The sequence below is a fragment of the Pipistrellus hanaki genome (genome assembly GCF_964339955.1).
Source record: "Pipistrellus hanaki genome assembly, chromosome: 10".
Lineage (NCBI taxonomy): Eukaryota > Metazoa > Chordata > Mammalia > Chiroptera > Vespertilionidae > Pipistrellus > Pipistrellus hanaki.
Genome location: NC_140512.1, coordinates 20,493,204 through 20,503,906, shown reverse-complemented (window position 1 = coordinate 20,503,906; position 10,703 = coordinate 20,493,204). Strand labels below are relative to the sequence as shown.

Genomic DNA, 10,703 nt, shown 5'->3' with positions numbered 1-10,703 from the left:
TAAAAATTTGAATGCTTAAAATAAAACAAAACGATGAGGGGAAATTATTCTTTAAAAAGTTAACTGGCTTTCTTTCCTCCTTCGGAAGTGACGGTGTTCACAGAACCCGCCAGTAGGCTCTGAACAATTTAGAATCGTTCCTGACCCCTTCCTCCTCAGTATGCACATCTAGGTTGACAATTTAAGTAACAGAATTTGAGCCTTGAAGCCAGAATAATATTATATTTCAACATTTCTAGGGTCACATTTTCCTAGCTGGGGAAAAACCTCATAGCAGGCAAGCCAGAGCACATGGCAGAAGGTCACGGGTGAAATGGGACTGCTTAGCCTCAGGCAGTCAGGGATTTGCTCCATGAAGCCCGGCAGAGCTCTCCGGCCCAAACACATTCATTTGTTGATACTGTTTTTGTTTCTGTTTCTTCTTCTGACCTTCACATAATTGATTTAAAAGAGGAATACCTCAAAAGTAGGTCAGTTCCAATCCCTGTAGATTGGAATACACATTTAAATGTGTCTCAGGGACTAGGAGACAGAAATAGTAGAATTCTGAGTTTAACAGAATGTATACCTCTCCTGATTGTTGGACTAGAAGCTTCACTGTTTCTTTGGTCTCACTTTATGCCGGCATTTAAGATTCCTGAGACCTTGAGGATAAAGATTCTCTCACCCCACCTCGAGATTTCTATCATTTCCTCTTGATGGTGTGGTTCAACTACTGTACCTTTAGCTGCTGGGAACTTTATTATACAGTGAAAAAAAAATTCTAGCTTCTTCATTTTTTACTGATTTTCAGCTTGGAAACATAGGGAAATACTTTCAGTTGAATACATTCTTTCTCTCGCCTATCCTCTGTTCTGTGAATTCTAAAGGACTCCCAGTTCCCTAGGTCTCATCTGCACCTGTTCTACAAACCCTCCTAACTTTTTCAAAGTTTAGTTGTTTTTAATTGCTTCTCTGATTAATGACAAATGACCAGAAGCAATGGTTATGTCTAATTTTCCTCAACCATGAGAGATATGATGATTCCTTGTTCCCTCTCATAATGGTAGCCTAACGTTTTACTTATTTATTTAGAGTTCTACTGAATTGGTTCTCAGCAGTGGGCATGACAGTCACGTGGAGGGCTGGTTAACACCCAAATTGCTGAGCCCCATCCACAGGGTTCTTGATTCCATAGGTCTGGGTGGGGGCCCGAGGGTTGGCATTTCTGACAAGTTTCCAGGTCATGAGGATGCTGCAATTGGGGACCACACTTGGAGAGCCTCTGGCCTAACGCTTTACATCTCCATTTATTACAAGGAATAGTCCACGTGTCTGATGCACCTTCTCCGTGCAATCATATTTAATGCCCATTTTACACATGATGACTTGGGAGCTAAGAGAGATTAAGGAATATACCAAGGTCAGAGAAACAGCAGAGGCCTAATCCAGATTCAAATTAAATTCAGAAATCATCCTATGTAAATATCTACTGTTTGGCAGGCATACAGTTAAACATCAAAGCATTTCTATTTGTGTGTGTGTGTGTGTGTGTGTGTGTGTGTGTGTGTGTGTTTAAACACACATATAGAAGATGAGAAAACATTACTTAATATTTTCTTCTCCACCCCTGTCATCCTGGCTCCACACTCCAAAATAGAGATAACTAGCATTACCTCCTCAGATTAATAAGAATTTACCAGCTTTAAAGTAATAACTGACACGTAATTGTCAGAAACTTCTGGAAATATTAATTTATTATATATATATTTAAAATCAGAAAGCTCTCTGATTTTAAATATATATATTTAAAATCAGAAAAATCTCTTTAGGGCAGCAAACTACTTTTAAAAAAAGTGAAAGCAAACAAGACCTAGTATACAATTTCAGCTAAAGATAGTTTTCGCTATACCCTGCAATTATGCTAACACGGACTTGAAGTCAAGGTTATCTGCAATGAATATAATTCACCTGTTGATAGTCAAGAATTAAACATTTTATGATTACTGTTTTATAGGCAAGCAAACAAGAAAAAGCAGACTTCCCCATGGGATTACAATAGGTCAGGAGCAGGTTAAAAAACAGTTCTCTGACTTCCCCTTACTTGGATTAGTGTGTTCAACATGGTGGGCGTATTGGAACATTACTGTAAAAAGGGGGGAAATCTTACTATTTTCAAAGAAAAGGGGGGGGGGGAAATCTTGTATAGGGTAAAAGTTCATTTTAAAATTCTATTTTAGTTTCAAGTCATACTAACTAAATTTAATAAATATGGCTTTTTGGAAGTTTAATAAGGCAGTGATGATACACAGAAAAAAATAATATCGTTTTGAGGAGGGCTTTTCATGTACACAATAAAAATTTTTATGCATGAAAGTAAGAAGTCAAAATGACCTCAAGGTTTTGAGCTTGGCAACTGAGAAAGGTATACAGGGATTCATATATGTTATGAGCAATGAATGATTTGGAGAAAAAAAATGTGTTTGATTTTACTTGTTTATTTTTGTTTTTTTAAAAACATATTTTATTGATTTTTTACAGAGAGGAAGGGAGAACGATAGAGAGTCAGAAACATCGATGAGAGAGAAAAATGGATCAGCTGCCTCCTGCACACTCTCCACTGGGGATGTTCCCGCAACCAAGGTACATGCCCTTGACCAGAATCGAACCTGGGACCCTTGAGTCTGCAGGCCGACGCTCTATCCACTGAGCCAAACTGGTTAGGGCAATGTGCTTGATTCTAGATAAGTCTAATTGAATAATGCTGTAGGTATCTTACAGGCAGTGGAAGTAGTGATAGAGTTTGGAAAGAGTTCATAGATTTAAAAAAAAACCAAAATGGCAAAAAGTTGAAATAAGAGAATAATTGAGATACCTGGAAGAGAAAGTGTAAAGAAAATAGAAGGCCTGCCTTAGCCAGTGTGATTTGGTTGGTTGAGCATCATTCTGTGCACTGAAAAGTCACTGGTTCAATTCTCGTTCAGGGCACATGCCCAGCTTGTGGGTTTGGGCCTCTATTGGGGTGCATACAAGCGACAACCCATCAATGTTTCTCTCTCTCTCTCTCTCTCTCCCCCCCCCCTTCCTATATCTAAAAAAAGAAAAGAGAAGGCCTATGACAGATTCCATAGTTAAGAGGAGGAGAATGAGGTCTTGGGAAGAACTGCTAGAGACAAAAAAAAGGAGGAGAACCCAGTGATACATAGGAGACAGGAGAGGAGATGGTTTCACAAACCTGAAAGCACATATTTCCCAGCTGTCACAAAATTGATCTGTGGTACGCTTTGGGTCACTTAGCAAGAATTTGATGCTAATAAAGCTGGAAAATGTAATTTGGGAGGGCATAACCCCCCCATTCCTGAAGTGTGAGTTGTACATAGTGACTTCCCTCCAAAAGTATAAAATAGGAAAGAGGAAAAGAAGGGAGTGTAACTTTATAATGGTGGAGAATCTTGATAAACACCACTTCAGCCAGATGGTCAAGGTCAACATCAACAGTCATGAATCATATAAATAGGAAGTACCCTTGATATGTCGTAATGAAAATGTAATTTACGGCCTTCCTCCATAAATCTACAACCCCACTCTAATTGTGAGAAAAATAATCAGACAAATCCCAGCTGAGGGACATTTTACAAAATACTTCAATAGTAAGTTCAATAGTAAGTAATTCTCAAAAGCAGTCAGGGCTATCAAAAAGAAGGAAAACCCGAGAAGTGTCACAGCAAAAAAGAGTTTAAAAAAACATGATGACTAAGTGCAATGTAGTGTCCTAGACAGGACCTCGGGACTTTTGGGAAAGGACATTAGGTCAGAATTGAGGAAACCTGAATAAATTACAGACTAGTAAATATTACCATAGCAATATCAGTTCATCAGTTATAAAAATATACCATTCTCCCTGAGATGGGAATAAGGAAAACTGTGGTACAGAGATGGGGTACATGGAAAGTCTCTGTGCTATCTGCTGAATTGTTCTGTTAGTCTAAAACTATTTTAAAAATAAAATCTATTTAGAATTTTAACTTTTCTAAGATGTCACTTATAATATCATTGAAAATGTAAAGTACGTAGTAAAAATTTAACAAAGATACAAATAGACATGTAATCTACTGGAAGATGTTTTTTAAAAAAATTGAAATATAAAAAGTATACCATGAACAATGAATCAAGAGACTCAATATTGTAGGGACATCAGTTCTTCCCAAATGGATCAATATTTTGATCAATGTCCTTTAACACCCCAAATATTATTTTTGTGGAATTTGAAAAGTTAAATCAATAGTGTAAATGAAGTACAAAGCATAGGTAAGATAGTCTTAAGGAAGATCAAAATCTGAGAATAATTACCCTATCAAATATCAAGAAGTATTATAAAGGTACTAGTGGCCCGGTACACAGATTCATGCACCCATGCCAAAGGTGGAATCACGTGGCCTGGTGAGGAATTGGACTCCCTCCTCTTCGGTCTGGGGTGCATCACCCGAGAAACACCGCAGCTTGGCAGCTCCTATGCATCTGCCCCCTGGGGGTCAGTGCACATCACATGTACTGGCCAGTAGGATGGTCAGATGGCCATATATATATACTATATATATATATATATATATATATATATATATATATATATATATATATATATACACACACACACACACTAGAGGCCCATTGCATGAAAATTCATGCACTGGAGCGATGGTCCCCCAGGCCAGCCTGCCCCCTCTCACAGTGTGAGAGCCCTCAGGGGCGGGGAAGCAACACAGCAATCAGGGGAAGGAGATGCCCTCATCACACCTCTGCTGCCGCCACTGCCAGCAGTGCAAGCCTTGGCTGGCCCTGGTTACCTGAGCCTTGGGCCAGCCCTGGGTGGCTGTGCAGCTGACATCTGAGGCTTGCCTGCACCTCAGGCCAGCCCTGGGCAGTTGGGCAATTGGGCAGCCACCATCCAAGGCTTGCCTATGCCTTGGTCCAGCTCTGAGTGGCTGGGCAGCCGCCATCCAAGGCTTCCTTGTGCCTTGGGCAAGCTTTGGGCTGCTGGGGAGCTAGGGATCTGAGGGGACTGGGGTACTCCAGAGGCAGGCACATGGAGCAGCCGGACCCATCCGACGGCAGACCTAGCTGTGTCACACACCTTGCCGCCCCAGTGGGGATGAGGGGACTAGGTGCCACCATTTTGTGGCTGTGGTTCTGAAACTACTATTTGATGAAATCAGATCATGACTACAAATTTTCCCTCATGTAACATTTAAAAAATTAGTTGTATAAGATTTAAAGGTAAAATATAATCTATATACATTCACTAGATAATATATATTATGTTGTCAGTTAGGGAAGGCTATTTTAAATTATAAGAAAAAAGTTATATACACAGAGGAAATGATTTAAAAAGTCTTACAGTATCAAAAGATACCATAAAGAAAGTAAAACACAAGCCCAAAACTGGGAAAATATGGGGTGGTATTCAGAATATATAAAGAAATCTTGTAAGTCTATTAAAAACATGCACAACCCAATAGAAAATGTGGCAAAATCATATAAAGGCACATCACAGAGGAGGAATCATAAACAGCAAGTAAATGCATGTAATTATTCTCAACCTCAAAATTAATCAGAGAAATGAAAATTGAAATCACCATGAAAATACATTTTCATACTCAAAGAAATGACAAATATAAAAATGTGACAATGTTACATATTGAGTAAGATTTGAAGAAAATGGAACTTTTATAAAATGATGATAGGCATGCCAATTGCTTTAAGCACTTTAGAAAAACAAATTTCCTCCCTAGCCAGTTTAGTTCAATGGATAGAGCATTGGCCTATGGACCAAAGGGTATGGGTTCTATTCCAGTCAAGGGCACGTATCTTGGTTGCAATCTTGTCTCTGGCCCGGGTCCTGGTTGGGCACGTGTAGGAGGCAACCAATCAATGTCTTTCTCTCTCATCAATATTTCTCTCTGTCTTTCCCTCTCTCTTCCACTCTCTCTAAAAATCAATGGAAAAACATCCTCAGGAGAGGATTAAAATAATAATAAATAATAATAATAAGCAAATTGCTCCTCACTAATAAAGCTGAACCTATAAAATAGTAATTCAGCATGTGAGTACTTCAGTACATGTGCACTTAGACAAAAGTACTCCTAATAGGATTGAATATTTATGGAAACAAAACAAAATAGAGATTAGAAAAATAATCAGTCAATAAATGGTGGTATATTCATACTGTATTGATATAAGACAACAGTCAACGTGAATATATGGTATCCTTAAACAACAATAAGGATTAATTTATGCAACATAATGTCTAATAAATTTAAAAAGGCAGATCATAAATAGTTTCATGCAGTATAATTCCTATTTAGGACCAAGAAAAGAAATGTTAAACACAAAATCTACTATTTAATTTTCTCTGAGAAGACAGGAAAGAGAATGGAATTCAGGAGGATTACCAAGGAGATTTCAAAGGGAATGATAACCGTTCTCTTACACCACCTGTTGGGCAGGATGTGCATTTGAATCATCATTTCTAATACATTACTCATTTTTTACATATAGTTTTAGTTTACTTCATATTTAAAAGATAGTTTTAAAACAATGTCACAGACAGCCCATACAGTTTTAACAAAGTCATTTCTGCATAATAGCTATAAATCACCCCAGAGTAAACTTAAATAGATTGGATTATTTCTTTATTCTTGCCCATTTTTCTGACAACATAATAGAACACAAAATTTAAAAACAAACAAACTAACAACACAAAGTTCCAGCTGTTTCAAATATCAGTCACTTGTTATCTTTCTGAACCCTGAGGATGGTAAGCAAGACCAGAAAACTGAAGTGGGTGTGAGAGGAATGTAGAAAGAGGATGAGTTTTCTCAGGCATTCAGGACAAGTTTTGCTGTTCCATAGAATATCACATCATTGGGTCAACTGCAAGGCTCAGCAAATCTGATTATTCTTTTTACTAGCTAAACAAAATTAGACTTTCATTAATTAGAAAACTATCTTTGCTTCTAAAAGAAATTTAAACACGACAGAAGCGATTGACAACTAGAAATTTAAGATCATTAACAAAGGCCAGTACAGATGTGGCCAAAGCTCTTGCTTTCAAGATAGTACAGACTTGGAGCTAAAAGCTTGCTTGAGATGCTCTGCTTCTGCCCTCATTTTGCAGTGGTCACACAGAATCAGAATCTGCTGTTGAGGAAGAAAGCGGGCACTGTCAAAGGATCCTCCGCCTCTGACATGTATGATGACTGAGCTTTACAGTAAATCTTCGATGCAAACTGGGAGGCCTGGCCAAAGACAGATTCCCCACCCTTCATTAAGAGCAGAAAGGTACACTGATTGGTATATCTTGAAAGATAAAGGATTATCTATGAAGTTTTAATGTGCTTGCTAGAACCAGAAGACAATGGAAGAGCAATTATTTCACAGAGAAAAGGTTATTCAATACAGCAGGAGAGTAAACAATTGCTATTTATAAACACATCATTCTTTAAGGCCCTATAATGCTATTCTACCAAAAGCACTTAGAGCTGAATTCTGAACCACGTAAATGTTTCAGAGTGCTTATCATCATTACTGAGGTATAAGGTAAAAACTGAAGGGTAGTAACAGGCAGAAATTAATCAAGATCATCATGGATTTTAGCTTTTAATTTGATGCATGGTTCTTCAGAGACAAAAAAAAAATTATAAGGTATTATATAGGCCCTTTGTCATGATTTAGGATTCATGTTATGGCTGCTCAAGTTAAGCCTATTGACTTGGTAAGCATTTGGCATCATTGTATCTTTGCAGCAGCATAAAAAAGTGATTGCTCATGTCTGATGAGTGGTGGATTATGTAACAAGTGAATATATTATTAGAACATAATAATGAATTTCAATGTTACTTGAAAATCCAGATTATAAAACTATAAAGCTGAAAGATGAAGAAAATATGTTGACTTTCTTGGAGGTATATGAAAAAGTAAATTACTATTATAATATATGTATTATTATTATTGACAGTATTATGTCTTGTTCTTGCCACAAGTAATAAATTTTTTAGCATGGCTTAATTTATTACAGCAAATCTCCAGTAAATGTATAATTTACTCAGAATCTTATCCAACAGCCAGTTTTTACTAGTAGCCGCCTATCACATGACATCATAGAAATGCATATATTTTCCATTCTTCTAAATAACCCCCAGAGTTCTTTAAATAGAAAATTCTTTATTTTTTCTTCACAGAAGTTAGTCTGAGGTGGGAGTTAAGAATATTCAAATCTTGCCTCAGCTCTGCTACATTATTTGGGATAGTCACTTTGCCTCCATTGGCCTGTTTCAATCTTCTGATCTGTAAACTGGAAAGAATGAATTTATTTCTCCAAAACTGGCTTCCACAGCATCAGTAATATCTTGGGAATTTTTTAAACCCTTCTCTTCAGGGTTTAATGGGTTAAGATAAGTCCTAGAGATCTGCATTCTTTTAAAAAATTTCCTCAGGTGGAGCTGATCCATAAGCAGGTTTATAAATAAGCCACATAATTTCAAAGGTCCTTTTTTTTTTTTTATCCTGTCATTCAATAAAATATATTTGTTGGTGAAAGTTATAATTCAGAGAACACTCATTTTAGAATTATAAGAGACTTTGATTACAATTGAATTATCCTTAACATTGAATCTATGTTGAAAGAATGTTTTAAAAATCCAATTATGGCCGAAATCGGTTTGGCTCAATGGATAGAGCGTCGGTTTGGGGACTGAAAGGTCCCAGGTTTGATTCCGATTAAGGGCATGTACCTTGGTTGCGGGCATATCCCCAGTAAGGGGTATGCAAGAGGCAGCTGATTGATGACTCTCTCTCATTGATGTTTCTAACTCTCTATCTCTCTCCCTTCCTCTCTGTACAAAATCAATAAAATATATATTTTTAAAATCCAATAATGTACAGTTCTATGATATAGGTCAAGGTCACTATTACTATTATGTACTATAGATACACACATAAGGCCATGCTTATAATATATTGTAAAAGCTTTAATCCACATGTTACCTAAAGAAATAAAACCATTTATTATATAAACTTATACGGTCAATCTCGCTTTATAAAGACACACTTCATTTTATTGTTACAAAATGTATTTTATGAACACTTTCTAAAACGTAAGATTTTCAATGATCTTCTAGGCCAGTAGTCGGCAAACTCATTAGTCAACAGAGCCAAATATCAATAGTACAATGATTGAAATTTCTTTTGAGAACCAAATTTTTAAAACTTAAACTTCTAATGCCATTTCTTCAAAATAGACTCGCCCTGGCCATGTTATTTTGTGGAAGAGCCACACTTAAGAGGCCAAAGAGCCGCATGTGGCTCATGAGCCGCAGTTTGCCGACCACAGTTCTAGGTTATAAAGTGGCTTTCCCATGTCCCTACCCACCCCAAACCATATATATTTAGCTGAAAAATGTATCTTTATATTTTTATTGTTTTCCCAAATTAATACATGGCTTTTATTGCATCTTAATATATATATATATATATATATATATATATATATATATATATATATATATATATATATATATATTTTTTTTTTTTCCCCCAGAGAGGCAGGGAGAGGAAGAGAGATATTGAAACATCAGTGAAGCGCATCATTGATCAGTTGCCTCCTGCACCCACAGCCAGGGGCATATTGACCGGGAATTGAACAGTGACCTCCTGGTTCATAGATCTATGCTCAACCACTGAACCACTGCAGCAAGGCATATTGCATCTTTAAAATATAACAAATAAGTCTGAAGAGTCCTCTGGCATCTTGCTGTTGCTATAGCTGGACAACCTATTCATCAGCCTGCTGAACTGTTCCTTTTTCAGAGACATACTGGTAGATATCATCTAAAATGTTTATGATATTCTTTTTTTTAACTGCTGTGGCTTGCTGAATCAAAGCAACTGAATTTGATTCAAGTTCAATGTCATTTCCTTCATGAATTAACTGTTTTTTCTTGGCTTGAGATACTGAGCAAGCAATGCCTGACCTCATCCAATCCCTGCACATTTACTTTTCATCCAAGAAATTTCTGATTTCAACAAGAGAACCATTCTCCCCAATAACAACGTTGATGAAGAAATGAGCATACACAGACTTCATCTTATAAAGAAGCCCAGTGTCACATTCTTGATCATGTTCTGTATGTGACTGCAGATAGTGTGAACCATGACCTGTTCCTATTTCCCCACCATTTGTAAAGCCAGAGCTTCTTTTTTTTTATTTTCTAGGAGTTGGAATCCTACATTGATGTGGTCTGGGGCACTTCACTATAACTGTGCATACCTTCAGAGTGATGGCAACATTTTCAGGAATGTCTACAGTCTGATTGTTGAAGATGGTCTTCATTCTCACTGTAGATGGGCAAAGCTTATCTTCATATTTTTAAAAAATATATATTTTATTGATTTTTTACAGAGAGGAAGAGAGAGGGATAGAGAGTTAGAAACATCAATGAGAGAGAATCATCGATCAGCTGCCTCTTGCACACCTCCTGGGGATGTGCCCACAACCAAGGTACATGCCCTTGACCAGAATCGAACTTGGGACCCTTCAGTCCGCAGGCCGATGCTTTATCTACTGAGCTAAACTGGTTTCAGCATTATCTTCATTTTTTTATTTTTTTATTTTTTTATTATTTTTTAAAAATATATTTTATTGATTTTTACACAGAGAGGAATTGAGA

General features: G+C 37.0%; 1 pseudogene across 1 annotated transcript; it reads right to left on the bottom strand.

The window, feature by feature from the left end:
- Positions 1-9,808: 9,808 nt before the first annotated feature.
- Positions 9,809-10,372, bottom strand: LOC311629278 (large ribosomal subunit protein uL6-like; annotated as a pseudogene). Its single transcript has one exon. The product of its transcript is annotated as a large ribosomal subunit protein uL6-like (transcript).
- Between the last annotated feature and the right edge of the window lie 331 nt (positions 10,373-10,703).